At 37.4% G+C, this 12,155-nt stretch overlaps 1 protein-coding gene across 12 annotated transcripts in view; it reads left to right on the forward strand.

The window, feature by feature from the left end:
* Nucleotides 1–12,155, forward strand: part of NRG1 (neuregulin 1) — a 1,142,226-nt gene that overhangs the window by 1,002,686 nt on the left and 127,385 nt on the right. The window lies entirely within an intron of this gene.

Here is a 12,155-nt window from a genome sequence, read left to right on the forward strand (position 1 = left end):
TACATTCTCATCATCACTTTTTGTTTTCTTCTTTTCTTCTCTGTTCCTCCCGTTGAGTCTTGTGTAAGTCCAAATAAAAATTTTACTGTAGAGCTCAACAACAGAAACAGTGATCTCTTATGTAATTGATGATTTTACAAAATGCTTTGAGAGTCTTCTTCCATACTTTATATCAGTATAAAGATATTGTACAGTGGTACGGAAAAAATGGCTTTTGAAGTTCAGATGGTTTGAATCTTCGCTTCACCGCTTACTAGCTATGTAATTGTGGGTTATCTGTGCATCTTTTTTAATCCTCACTTTTTTCATCTGTAGAATAAGAATATCAGTTACTTTGCATACTGATTGTAAAGATTATAAATAAGAACTGATGTATATATACTACTTGGCACAATGTCTGACCTGTTTCTGTTTTTCACAGTCAGCCTTCTCTTCCATTTTCTAAGGTGACTCAGACCTTACCACTCTAAAAATTCAAATCAGTCCTTCACTCTCTGCAGATCGCACTTGCTACTTTAGAAGAAAAGGGAAACTATAAGATGGAAATTACTTTAATTTCCTCTAACGAAATCTACAAACCCCAGCACAATGCCTGGCACAGATACGGTCATTTAGTAAACATCTTTTGGATGGATAGGTGGATGGGTAGCTAAGTAAATTAACATATAGATTAGGTCTTTAGAAATGGTAGCTATTTGGCCGGGCACGGTGGCTCACGCTTATAATCCCAGCACTTTGGGAGGCCGAGGCAGGCGGATCACGAGGTCAGGAGATCAAGACCATCCTGGCTAACAGGGTGAAACCCCGTCTCTACCAAAAATACAAAAAAAAATTAGCCGGCCGTGGTGGCGGGCGCCTGTAGTCCCAGCTACTCGGAGAGGCTGAGGCAGGAGAATGGCCTGAACCCGGGAGGCGGAGCTTGCAGTGAGCCGAGATCGCGCCACTGCACTCCAGCCTGGGTGACAGAGCGAGACTCCGTCTCAAAAAAAAAAAAAAAAAAAAAAGAAATGGTAGCTATTTTTATTACACCCTGTACAATGACCTTAAAATTTGAAATCTACTGCTTTTGAAAAGCAGGTCATCCTGAGGTTTTCCATTTTGTACCTGCCAGATTGTGAAAAGAAGTTCATTTCAAAGCTGCACAGCACATTTCCTGATCAGTTGGCTGAATTACAGTAATGCCATTTCATTTTGAGTTGGACAATTCAAGCATTTAGCCCTGATTCTTTTTTGACAGTAAGTTAATTATTTTTGTACTCATTCAACACATTTTTCCCCCACCACAGGTTATTGTAAAACCACCTGTCTCTGGGAGCACAGTTAATTCTGTGCATGAGATTTCTAAAAATGTTTTACGTTGTCATTGCACTTTTTTAAAAATGTAGAGATCCCTCTGCTATTCTTTTGCATTGCCAAATGCTTAGGTACCTTGGAAAACTGCTTAATCGGTACTTCTTATCTCACTAGATTATTTGGTCTTAGGTTGTGAATGGGTAACAATCATTTAACTTTTGATGTGCCCTGAAGTTTCCCATCCAAAACTTTTTTCTTTGAATCTTTTTTAAGGTGAAAGAGAAGAATATGGGGGATCTAGTTGTACATTAATACTTTTTAGATGCCTTTGATATCAGTCAGTAAACAGCAGTAAACATTTGGAAGAGCATGATAGAAGAGAGAGGGCTAATTCCAGGTATTTAACCCCAGGATAAGGAGACTTAACCTGAGGCTGGGTTATTTCTCTGACCTCTAGGGACAGAGTAGTGGCAAAGCCTTAAGGTGGTAAAGTTTTTGAGAAACACTTCTAAAGACTTATGTTTTGTTTTAGAATCCTATCTAAAAGCATTTCAAACCAATTAAGCTAAGCCATTCCTTTCTTACTGAATGTGTTCGGGTGCGGGGGGTGGAGGCAAAAAGAAGCATATGGTTGAAGCTCTGCACTGCAGTGATTTGTAAAAGAAGTATTTTTCCTGCTAGGTTAAATTGCTCTGCATGCCTCTTGCTGTCAGGGACATGATTTAGTTAAATACGGATGCTTTTAGAGGGGCTTTGGACTGCATCATACATATTTAATAGTTTATAAAATATCTGTATGAATCACTGGGTGGAAAATCCAGCAGCAGAGAAGCTCAGCCTTCACACTGGAGCCTCTGGCCTTATGGTCCACTCACCAGTTGACCATTGGAAAAGGTGTGTTCAGAATGGAAGTGTCCTGAATAACCCGAGGATTCTACTGATTTCAACAGAATAAGCTTACCATCTAACCTTTCAGATTTTTTCAGTAATGTGAACTTTACATTTTCTCAAGTCACATTATTCATAGATGTTCTAATTCCCCAGGGATCAAAGTGTAGCATTAAGGAAAATCCTTTCTCAATAAATAAATGGTATTGGGTGAGTGGAGGGGGGCAGAAAAAGCTCTTAGATGTTCTATAGCAATTAATGGTTACCATATAAAGATACCTCATTGTCATTATTAGATAATGGTTAAAATTATATGAATCTTTTACCCTTGATATAATTTTGAAATTCATCTTAAAATAAAAGTAGTAGGGGAAAGAGGTAGTGATGGGTGGAGGCTGGGGGATGATGCAGAAGAGGAAAAATATAAGCAAGTGGAGATTACTAAATGTAGAATTGGTGGATTATTTTGTTTCTTTGGCATAGGTCATGAGTTTTATAATGAGACTTACTATAGTATATCAAGATAGGCTCCTTATCATATGTGAACCCAGAAACACCATGAAAAATTTTTTAAAAAGTTCCAGCATTTTATTATGAAATTTTCAAACATAGAGAAAAGGTGAATTAATCATTCAGTAAACAAACTTATGCCCACTACCGAGATTTTACAGTTAATATTTTCCTATATTTGCTTACCAAATGTCTACCCATTTATCTATCAACTTTTTATTTTTTGATGAAATTTCAAGTATACATGAGTTCATTTTAACCCCAAATATCCCAGCATGCATAGTATATATATTTTATTACATTGTTTAAGAGAACATGTACGTCATGGATTATGCTATCAAATAGAACATATGTTTCTCTCGAATAAGCCACCATATTTGGACCGAGGGTTTTCTAGTCATCATATTTCAGAGTATAACTCAGAAGTAGCAGCCTTCTTGTTCCTGTTCCTTAATAATTACTCCTTCCCCTGTCCCAGGCTTTTGATTCTCCAAATTAAAAGAGGATGTAACCTTGGCTCCCTGATTCCCAGATACCGACAATTTTTGGTACAGTTTGTGTTTGAGCTACTGCAGTAATGTTCGGCGATTCCCATTTTGGTGACAGTCTTCTTTCTTGAGGATACATTGCCTTCCTATCCTCTGTAGTTTCTTAATTCTATACTTTCCTATGTAAGCAATAAAGCTAATTGTAATGCTCCTACAGTTCAGGTAGCGTCTAATCTCCAGCCTGTTCTCAGGGGAAGTTGTTGGGTTCTGGAGCACACATTTTGTGTACTCCCTTAGTTTGATAAAATGCTGTTTAATAACGGAGTCCAAATATGAATATTAGTCTCTGAATATCTTTCAGAAAGAGGCCCATTAAGTAGAGTTGTGACCACAAGTGATCATGGGAGCATTAAAGAGTAAACTTTCAAGTAGAAATGGTCCAGGGAAACAGTCAAAGTGAGATATTGGTACAGACATCATTCATGGCCCTAAGTGAGAGATAATCTAAACTATCTAATCAAGTGTGTGTATCTGAATTGGCAGTACGCAACTAAAGAGCTTTCCTTTGTAGAAATGAATTAAAAAGAGGGAGAAATAGATGTGATTCCCAGTCCTGACTTGGAAATTAATTTCTGTGTGACTCTAAGCAGGTTTTTTGTTTGTTTGTTTTTACCTCCCAATAACTTTTTCTTCTTGTATAAAATAAAATTCATGTAATGGGTGCAGCAAACTAACATGGCACATGTATACCTGTGTAACAAACCTGCACGTTGTGCACACGTACCCTAGAACTTAAAGTATAATAAAAATAAATAAATAAATAAAATTCATGGGTAAGACCTGTTGCAGCTCCAACATTCAGTCAATAAAAAAATTTAAATCTAATTATTATTGAGATTACAGTTGACCTTTGCATTAAACCTAAATTCTTTTACTCTAAATAACTACTGAAATAGAAAGAAAAGAAACAAGTCTATTTTCTTTTTTCTCCCAGTGTTTTAGAGATATGATCTCCTTCTGTTGCCCAGGCTGGTCTCAGACTCCTGACCTCAAGCAATCCTCCTGCCTCATCCTCCCTAGTAGTTGGGATCACAGACAGGAGCTACCATGTTGGACAGAAAAGAAACAAGTCATTCTTAAACAAATCTGACTCTAGCAACCTATTGTATAATTTATGATAGAAACATTTGAGCTGGAGGTCAAATCATAAGATATTTTTATCTTATAACTTTCAAATTAATATCTTTTTAAGTAATGAAAATTGTAACAATTTGCTGTAAACCGAAAAGGTTTCCACCCCTTGAGCTGAAAAGCAGCAGGAAAATGAGATTGGCATTTCATTTTAAATGGGATACGTCTGCTTCCACGAGCATCATAAAGGTTATGACCTTACGGTAGAGTTGCCTGACGCTCAGGTGGCTCACTAGGAATGCCAAATCAGTTCTGGAAACTGCATATATTTTTATTTCTTCTTTTTTTTTTTCCTTTGGTGCAACTTCGTATTTTCACTTTGATTAGCAACAAGGAGAAAAGTACTGTGTGTACTCTAAGGAAAATGTATATTGTAAGATGTTTTCTCTGGCTAAGGTCTTTTCAGATTTAGAAATTTGAACTGGCCAGGCGTGGTGGCTCACGCCTATAATCCTAGCACTTTGGGAGGCCGAGGTGGGTGGATCACCAGAAGTCAGGAGTTGGAGACCAGCCTGGCCAACATGGAGAAACCCCATCTCTACTAAAAATACAAAAATTAGCCAGGTGTGGTGGTGCATGCCTGTAATCCCAGCTACCTAGGAAGCCAAGAAAGGAGAATCACTGGAACCTGGGAGGTGGAGGCTGCAGTGAGGTGAGAGCGTGCCACTGCACTCCAGCCTAAGTGACGGAGCAAGACTCCATCTCAAAATAAATAAATAAATATAAAAGAGAAAAGAAATTTGAACCATGTTTAAAAGTAGAATATTTCAGGTAATCCCTTTCCTCAAGCTTTCTTTATTCTGGGAATGTTGTGCAAGTTTATTTTATACATGGGCTTATGTGAAGTTTCAGTCTCTTGAATAGCTGGTACTCTCTTATGAGTAATTCATAACTGCCTTCACATGTGTATAATCTCATGCCCAACCGTTTCTCTCTATTTTAAGCAGGAGATTTAAAAATCAAATTAACACATATTTCTAGAGCATTTGCTATAAGTGATATGCTGTGCTATATACTGACTAACTACATTTCTGGGTTGGTTGGGGGACCAGTTTATAGAATTGGCTGACAAGCAACTGAACTTTAAAACAAATAGCTAGTGCTTAAGTGTAAGTCAAGTTCAATCACTCCCATTTTTAAAACTTTGCTGAATTTATATTAAACCGACATTGGTTATTCAAGGTATTTCTTCCTTGTTTTTAGCTAAAACTTCTCTTACTGCATTAAACCACATCCATTATCATTTTCATTAAATAAGATTGCACATTGGATATGTACATAGAAGCAAAATTATATCTTGCATTTTTGTTACATTTGCCAGAAGAATGAAAAACAAACAACAGAAAATCTCTCTGAGCTGTGCTGCTCTATGCCCTGAACGTAACTGTAATAGTGAATATTAATGAGATACAGCACAGATATTTGCTCAAGGTAGCTAAGCCAATATATATTGCTCCAGTAAATGTTAGAAATGACCATTCATCCACATAACCTCAGATTAGTCTGCATAAAGATAATGTTTCTTTTGTTTTTTCTTCTTTTTGTCACACACACACAGACACACACCACACACACAGTAATTTAATATTATTTGCATTTACTCACACTGGTAAAACACATGTCTCAGAGATGTTTCCCATAGTTTATTCATCCCTCTTCTGTGTCGTTTTCATTTGGATGCATTTGCTTAACAAATGTCTGCTGTGTGCCAGGCATGCTCTAGGTACTGGGGATGTAGCAGTGGACGCAGACACAAGTGCATGGCCTTATGGAGCTGACATTCTGGTGTTGAGTTTATCACGTTTGATAAGAAAACACAGATAATACAGGAAGACTGCCATTTGCCCTTCATCCTTGGCACTTATTTCCAGTGGAGTCCTTCATCCCAAAGATCTCAGACGTGCACACACACACACACACACACACATAGAAACTAGTAAATGGATATGTCATTGAGACTCTGAATTCAAAAGGCTTATGAGAACATGAGCAAAGGCTTATCTTTCTATCCTGTTTTATGTACAAAAATATTTTTCACTGTTCAACTCCATCCTATTTCCCTATTTAAAATATACATACTGGCAGGCATGGTGGCTCACGACTATAATACCAGCACTTTGGGAGGCTGAGGTGGGACGACTGTTGAGGCCAGGAGTTTGAGGCTATGGTGAGTTATGATTGCACCATTGCATTCTAGCCTGGGTATGAAAGTGAGACCCTGCCTCTACAAAATAATAATAATAATCGTAATAGTTCAAAAAGAAGTTAGCCAGGCATGTTGGCATGCACCTGTAGTCTCAGCTACTTGAGAGGCTAAGGTAGGAGGATTGCTTGAGCCCAGGACATCAAGGCTGCAGTGACTAGGATTGCGCCATTGCACTCCAGCTTGGGAGACAGAGTGAAACCCTGCCTCTAAATATATACATGTATATACATAAATACATTTTTATATATGTAAATTAATATTAAGTTCAGAGTTCATAGTTAATAATTGCCTGAGATTCAGTGCCATATTGCCTATTGATACTTTCTAGAAGAAAGGGCAGCCGACACATAACAAAATCTCATTTTTCCTTGAGTTAAAATTCACACAGCAAAATTAACCATTTGAAAGTCAGCAACTCAGTTGCATTTATTGCAGTGTTGTGCAACCACCCCTTCCATCTAATTCCAAAACTTCTCCAGTTGAATTTTAAAAGAAGGGCAACTTGTAAAATGACCAGTAAACTGTGTTTGTAGAAAATTAATGATTTTACTTATGGAGAGTGAGAAATTAATAGGTTCTCCCAAAGTAAAGCAAACTCACTATAACTATCATATGCAATTAAAATATCTTTCCATATGAAATTCTCATATCCTCATCTTTGAGATCATTTACTGTATCTTCAGTTACAGAGGATCTAAACTCATAAAGAACAAAATGTACCAGAGTAAATTGCTCATCGTGTTACAGAATGAGAACACAGAGCACAGTCAATATCAAGTACTTGATATAGCATCTCACAAAGTAATGCTTAAAATTAAGTCAAATTGTCTGCTCTGAGAACATTTTCACTGGGTAAGAATAATCAGTCTTGACTCACCTTTAAAGTGGGCAGAAAAGACATGCACAGTAAGGTAAAATGAGTTTCATTCATCTCACCCATTTTGCATCATAAATAATGTACAAGAACATCAAACAGCACATGGATTTGGTTTGCTCTCAGAGAACTTTTCTGTTTAGCTGGGGAGAGAGGAATGACAAGAAAAAATACTTAAATATTAGCATATTCCAAAATTTCCCTCCACTGATAGGATCTGTGGTAGTTGAGTTTCGCTAGATCAGGCTAAATTAATTCAAGGCATATTTTGGAACAATCAGAGAAAATTTGATAAGGAAGTATCTGAATAGACCATTAAAAGACTTGAAAAAATGGAGAGGAGTATAGAGGGTATTTTAGATAGATGGCTATGAATAAAGCCTGCTGATTTATTAGAGACCCCATAATCTGTGTAATGCAATCCCAATGAAAAGTAAAACCAAACAAAATGTATGTATTGAATGGATAGCCCAGCTCTAAGTTTGGGACAATCAAATACTGATAGTCTTTGCCTTCAAAGAAATTGCATTCTTCAGCCCTGTATACACGATGTAATTAAATGATGACACATGACTGTGCACATGTACCCCAATAAATGATACAGTTAAGAAATGCTGGGTCTATGATTTGGAAAATGGGAAGGGCTTTGTCAAGGAGCTGAGACCTAGCTGAGGGCATGTTTTTTGGATAGGTGGAGGAAGCCAACAGACCCATTGGTGTACTGTATCCTCCAGAGAAGCTGCAAGTTTTTAAAGTCAACTTTAGGGCATGGAGCTTTCTTGTGAAAATTATGATTTCATAATTCCTCAGCAAATAAATAAATAATTGCCACTTGTATGTAGGGATCTCTCCAAAGGAAACGACTGCTGCCATCATTTTTATTTTATGTTAGATACCATGAAGTAAATTCTACTCTTTTGCTAGCCGTAAAATTTAGGAGCAAGAATAAACATTTTCAGTGATAATATTTTTAGATTTTGGAGATAATATTTTTAGAGTTATATCGCCAAGATACAGGAAAAAAGTCAAAGAGAAAATAGGTGAGTAATAAGGTCAAAAGCAAAATGTCATTTATCATTCTCTTTCATCTGTTGGAGCTACCGTACATTCTTCTGATGATAAAGCAAATAAAAGTAAAGCAGAATGACTAGCTTGAATTCATAGCCTAGCTTGAATTGAAGTAGCAGAGGAATTCTAGTATTTTTTATTTGATGATATTACAGGATTTTTTTCTTCATTGAAGCCAGCTTAGAAGGAAGCTGAAATATTATGAAAGTGGATCAGAAATACAAGTATATTTTACTTTATTCTGCCAAATCCCATTCTATATTACCATGTCTCTTCTTGATCCAGGTTGGCATACTAGCATTTACTTCCTTATCCTCTGTGGCAGATTAATTGTGGCTGCAAATTCTTTGCCACTTTCTCCCTCAAAATTTATTTCCTCTGTCCTTGAGTCTGGGCTGGCACGGTGACTTCTTAACCAATAGGATGCAGTGGAAATAGTTTGTTCTGCTTTCAGGCACAGACTTTTAAGAGAACTGGCAGCTTGTGTTTTCTTCTTGGGGTGCTTTCTCTCACAACCTGGCCACCATGCTGTGGGAAGCTCAAGCCACAAGGAGAGGCCACAGGTTGGTGCACCATTTCACAGTGCTGGCTGGCATCTAGCAGCAGCTGCCAGTCATCATGTGTGGGAGCCATCTTGAATGTTTCCACCTAGTTGCACCTCACCTGCAGCACCAGCTGACGTCAAATGAAGCAGAAGAACCACTCAGCTGAACCCAGTAAACCTACAGAATAAAATAGCGGTTGTTGGAAGGTATTTCCAGGCAGTTTGTTGCACAGCAATACATAACTGAAATCGCTTCCCAAGCAAAGTCCTGGAATGAGACCATGGAAGAGCTCATTTGATTTAAATGATAAATAGTATTTAAATGGCCTATGCTTAATTCTTATAATTTCTAAAAATTATTAGGCAAAATTGTAGAAGTCTTATTTTGGAAACTAGATCCTTTTAAGTTTGTTTACAAATTATATTAAGGTAATAATTCCGATTTCATTGTTACATATTCTGGTTCTCATAGTCTCTCCTTGAAGTGATATGTAATCAATAATATAATCAAATGCACCCTTTTGATGAAATAACAAAAGCAGTATTTTTCAGCAGATATAGGATGAATCAGAACATACTCAAATCTTGGCCACATAGCTATGTGTCCATGGCAAAATTACCTAAGCTGCCTGGGCCAATGAAATAAAAAAAAAATTTTTAAGATAAATATGGACTGTATGGGATTAGTGAAGATCAGAAATAATGTATATTATGAACCTAGCAGAGTGCCTGTCACCTGAGTGGAACTCAACAAAGGTAGCTTTTATTATCGTGAGGGAGATGGTAATAAAAGGTTTAAAAAGGTAGTAAAAAATTGTCTAGTTTATTTTTCTGAGAGGACATGGAAATGGGATGTTCCTGGACTTTACTGGGGTGGAGCTTAAAGGGTTAAAATGATATATCCTTGCAGTTTTTCCTACAAACATGCATGTTTTATCCAAAGGAAATTCTGACCTCTAACCCCATTCACACTTTCCTTTCTCACTGTTTTATTGCTATAGAGGATTTGTTGACGGCAGAAAGGCAACTTCTGCGTCCTAGTCCCAAGGGTAGAACTAATGGAGAATTCTTTTATTCTTCACCTCCCATCCTTCTCCATTTCCTCATTTACATTCATTTTCCAATTTGGTGGAAAAAAACAATGTTATAGGAAGCTGGCTGTCTGCAGATTAATCTTAACACCAAGGTGCCACAGGGTTCCTGGAATGCCTTTCCGGGGGGAAAACAGACACATCCCAAAGTCTGGCTTATGTAGTCCAAGGGAAAGAGTACTTGTGGCAGTCCATAGGATTCTCTCTCTGATGTGTTGTCGTAGTCTTTGTATAAAATGTTGGTTTTCTCTGTAAGTGTTGGGTGTTTTCAGTGTAACAGCTAGAGCAATGCCCAGTAACTTTTTTTTTTTTTTTCTGCTGAATATGTTTGCTCTTAGTGGTTGAGGTAAGGTGAATAATTGCTATTGGTGTAAGTTAAAGACCACTTTTATAAACTATGTGTTATCATGCTTGGTATTTTCTCCTATCTGCCTGACTTGAGGCCACCTGAGCCCCATTTTGGTCTTTGAAACTTAGCTGACCTTGACCTTGGATGATAATGCTAGTGTATCGAGTATAATAGTTTTGGTTTAGGTCAAAATTGGGGAATTCAGTGCCATATATTTTAACTGGGTGCTTTTTGAAGAAATTATAAATTACCCTAGTTTAGCATAAATACCTGCTGATATTGTTTCTGAATATTTACATGAATATTGATTATTGAGATCTTACTATCTTTCAGTTTGTATGCTTTAAATGCTTCGATAGACATTTTCTACACCATGAAATTGTATGTCCTTTGCTAGAATCTTTGTAAGAGCGCTCTCACTGCTTTAAAGTCAAATAAACCTAGAAAATAAGCATCGGAATTATTTTTAAACACCATTTACTGGTATATAAATGCAGATTATAGAGAGATGAACTTAAGGATAACTCATGTTGCCCATAAACTTGTCATAGTCATGGTTACAATTATGCAAATTGGCACAGGCTTTTGTTGTTGTTAGTTATAGTACTGCAAACACAGTTTAAGATGTTAAGACCCTTTAAATCATGTATAATTATGGACTAATTTCATCTTGAAGGAAGAAGTGATAATATTCTTATCTCCTGCTGTTTAAAGCTGAAACATACCTCAAAGTAGTGGAGATTGTGCCCTACAAAATATAATGTGCTTAAAGCGGATTTTCTCAGGACTTGAATTCTAAATTTTATTGCTTCAGGGACTCATATGATGGCTATGTAGTATAGATTTAGAGAGAGTTTTACAGACTCCTATTGACATAAGTGAACAAAATGGTTCCTTGGAAACCGTTTAGATGTCCAGTCACAGTAAGTGTGGATTACAGGTTCAGATGCATATCGTGTGCGGTGACGTGCAGCACAGTGCTTGGGGAAGCCTGTGGTCTCTATTAAGAACAGTGCATTTCTTCTACTGTTTTAATGACTGTTGTTTTAAAAGAAAAAAAGTCAGCATTGAAACTATCTGAAAGGTAAAGCTCCTGAAACCTAACCAAAAAGGCATGCTCTCATAGAAAACTCTTCTTAGTACTTGCAGTGCGGTGATAGCTGAGGACATGTGGTATATATTACAGTGCCAGGGAATTCAAACCTCTGCAGTGTGGAGTCACCATGAAAAGCTAATCTAAAAATGAAGTGGTAGCTTTGCTTGCTCGCATCATAACTCTGTTACTTACTGGTGCTTCCTATTAGCTTGACATTAGTCTAGTCTTCTTTGAGTGAGACAGAAAGTGGAAATTCAAAGGGGACCACAGCAGGGGATATATGGGCTGCCAACCCCTCCCCTAGCACTCCCTTCCTCCAGCCTGTACTCAGCATTTCTCCCTGGGCATGACAAAGTCTTACATAGTCATTGCAAAAAGGGCTAAAGGCAGAGCTGTCCATGGTTAGGAAAAAAATGTTCAAACTGTTGGTTGAAAATCAGGTAATAACAGTCCTGTTAGTGAACAAAACTTATTAGAGGGCTAGGGAAGGAATGCTATCTCTCAGCAGCAGGCAGGAAGAAATTGCTGTTGAAAAGCTTACCTCTCTAGGGAGGAAT

This window comes from Symphalangus syndactylus, chromosome 10 (genome assembly GCF_028878055.3).
Source record: "Symphalangus syndactylus isolate Jambi chromosome 10, NHGRI_mSymSyn1-v2.1_pri, whole genome shotgun sequence".
NCBI classification, from domain to species: Eukaryota; Metazoa; Chordata; class Mammalia; order Primates; family Hylobatidae; genus Symphalangus; species Symphalangus syndactylus.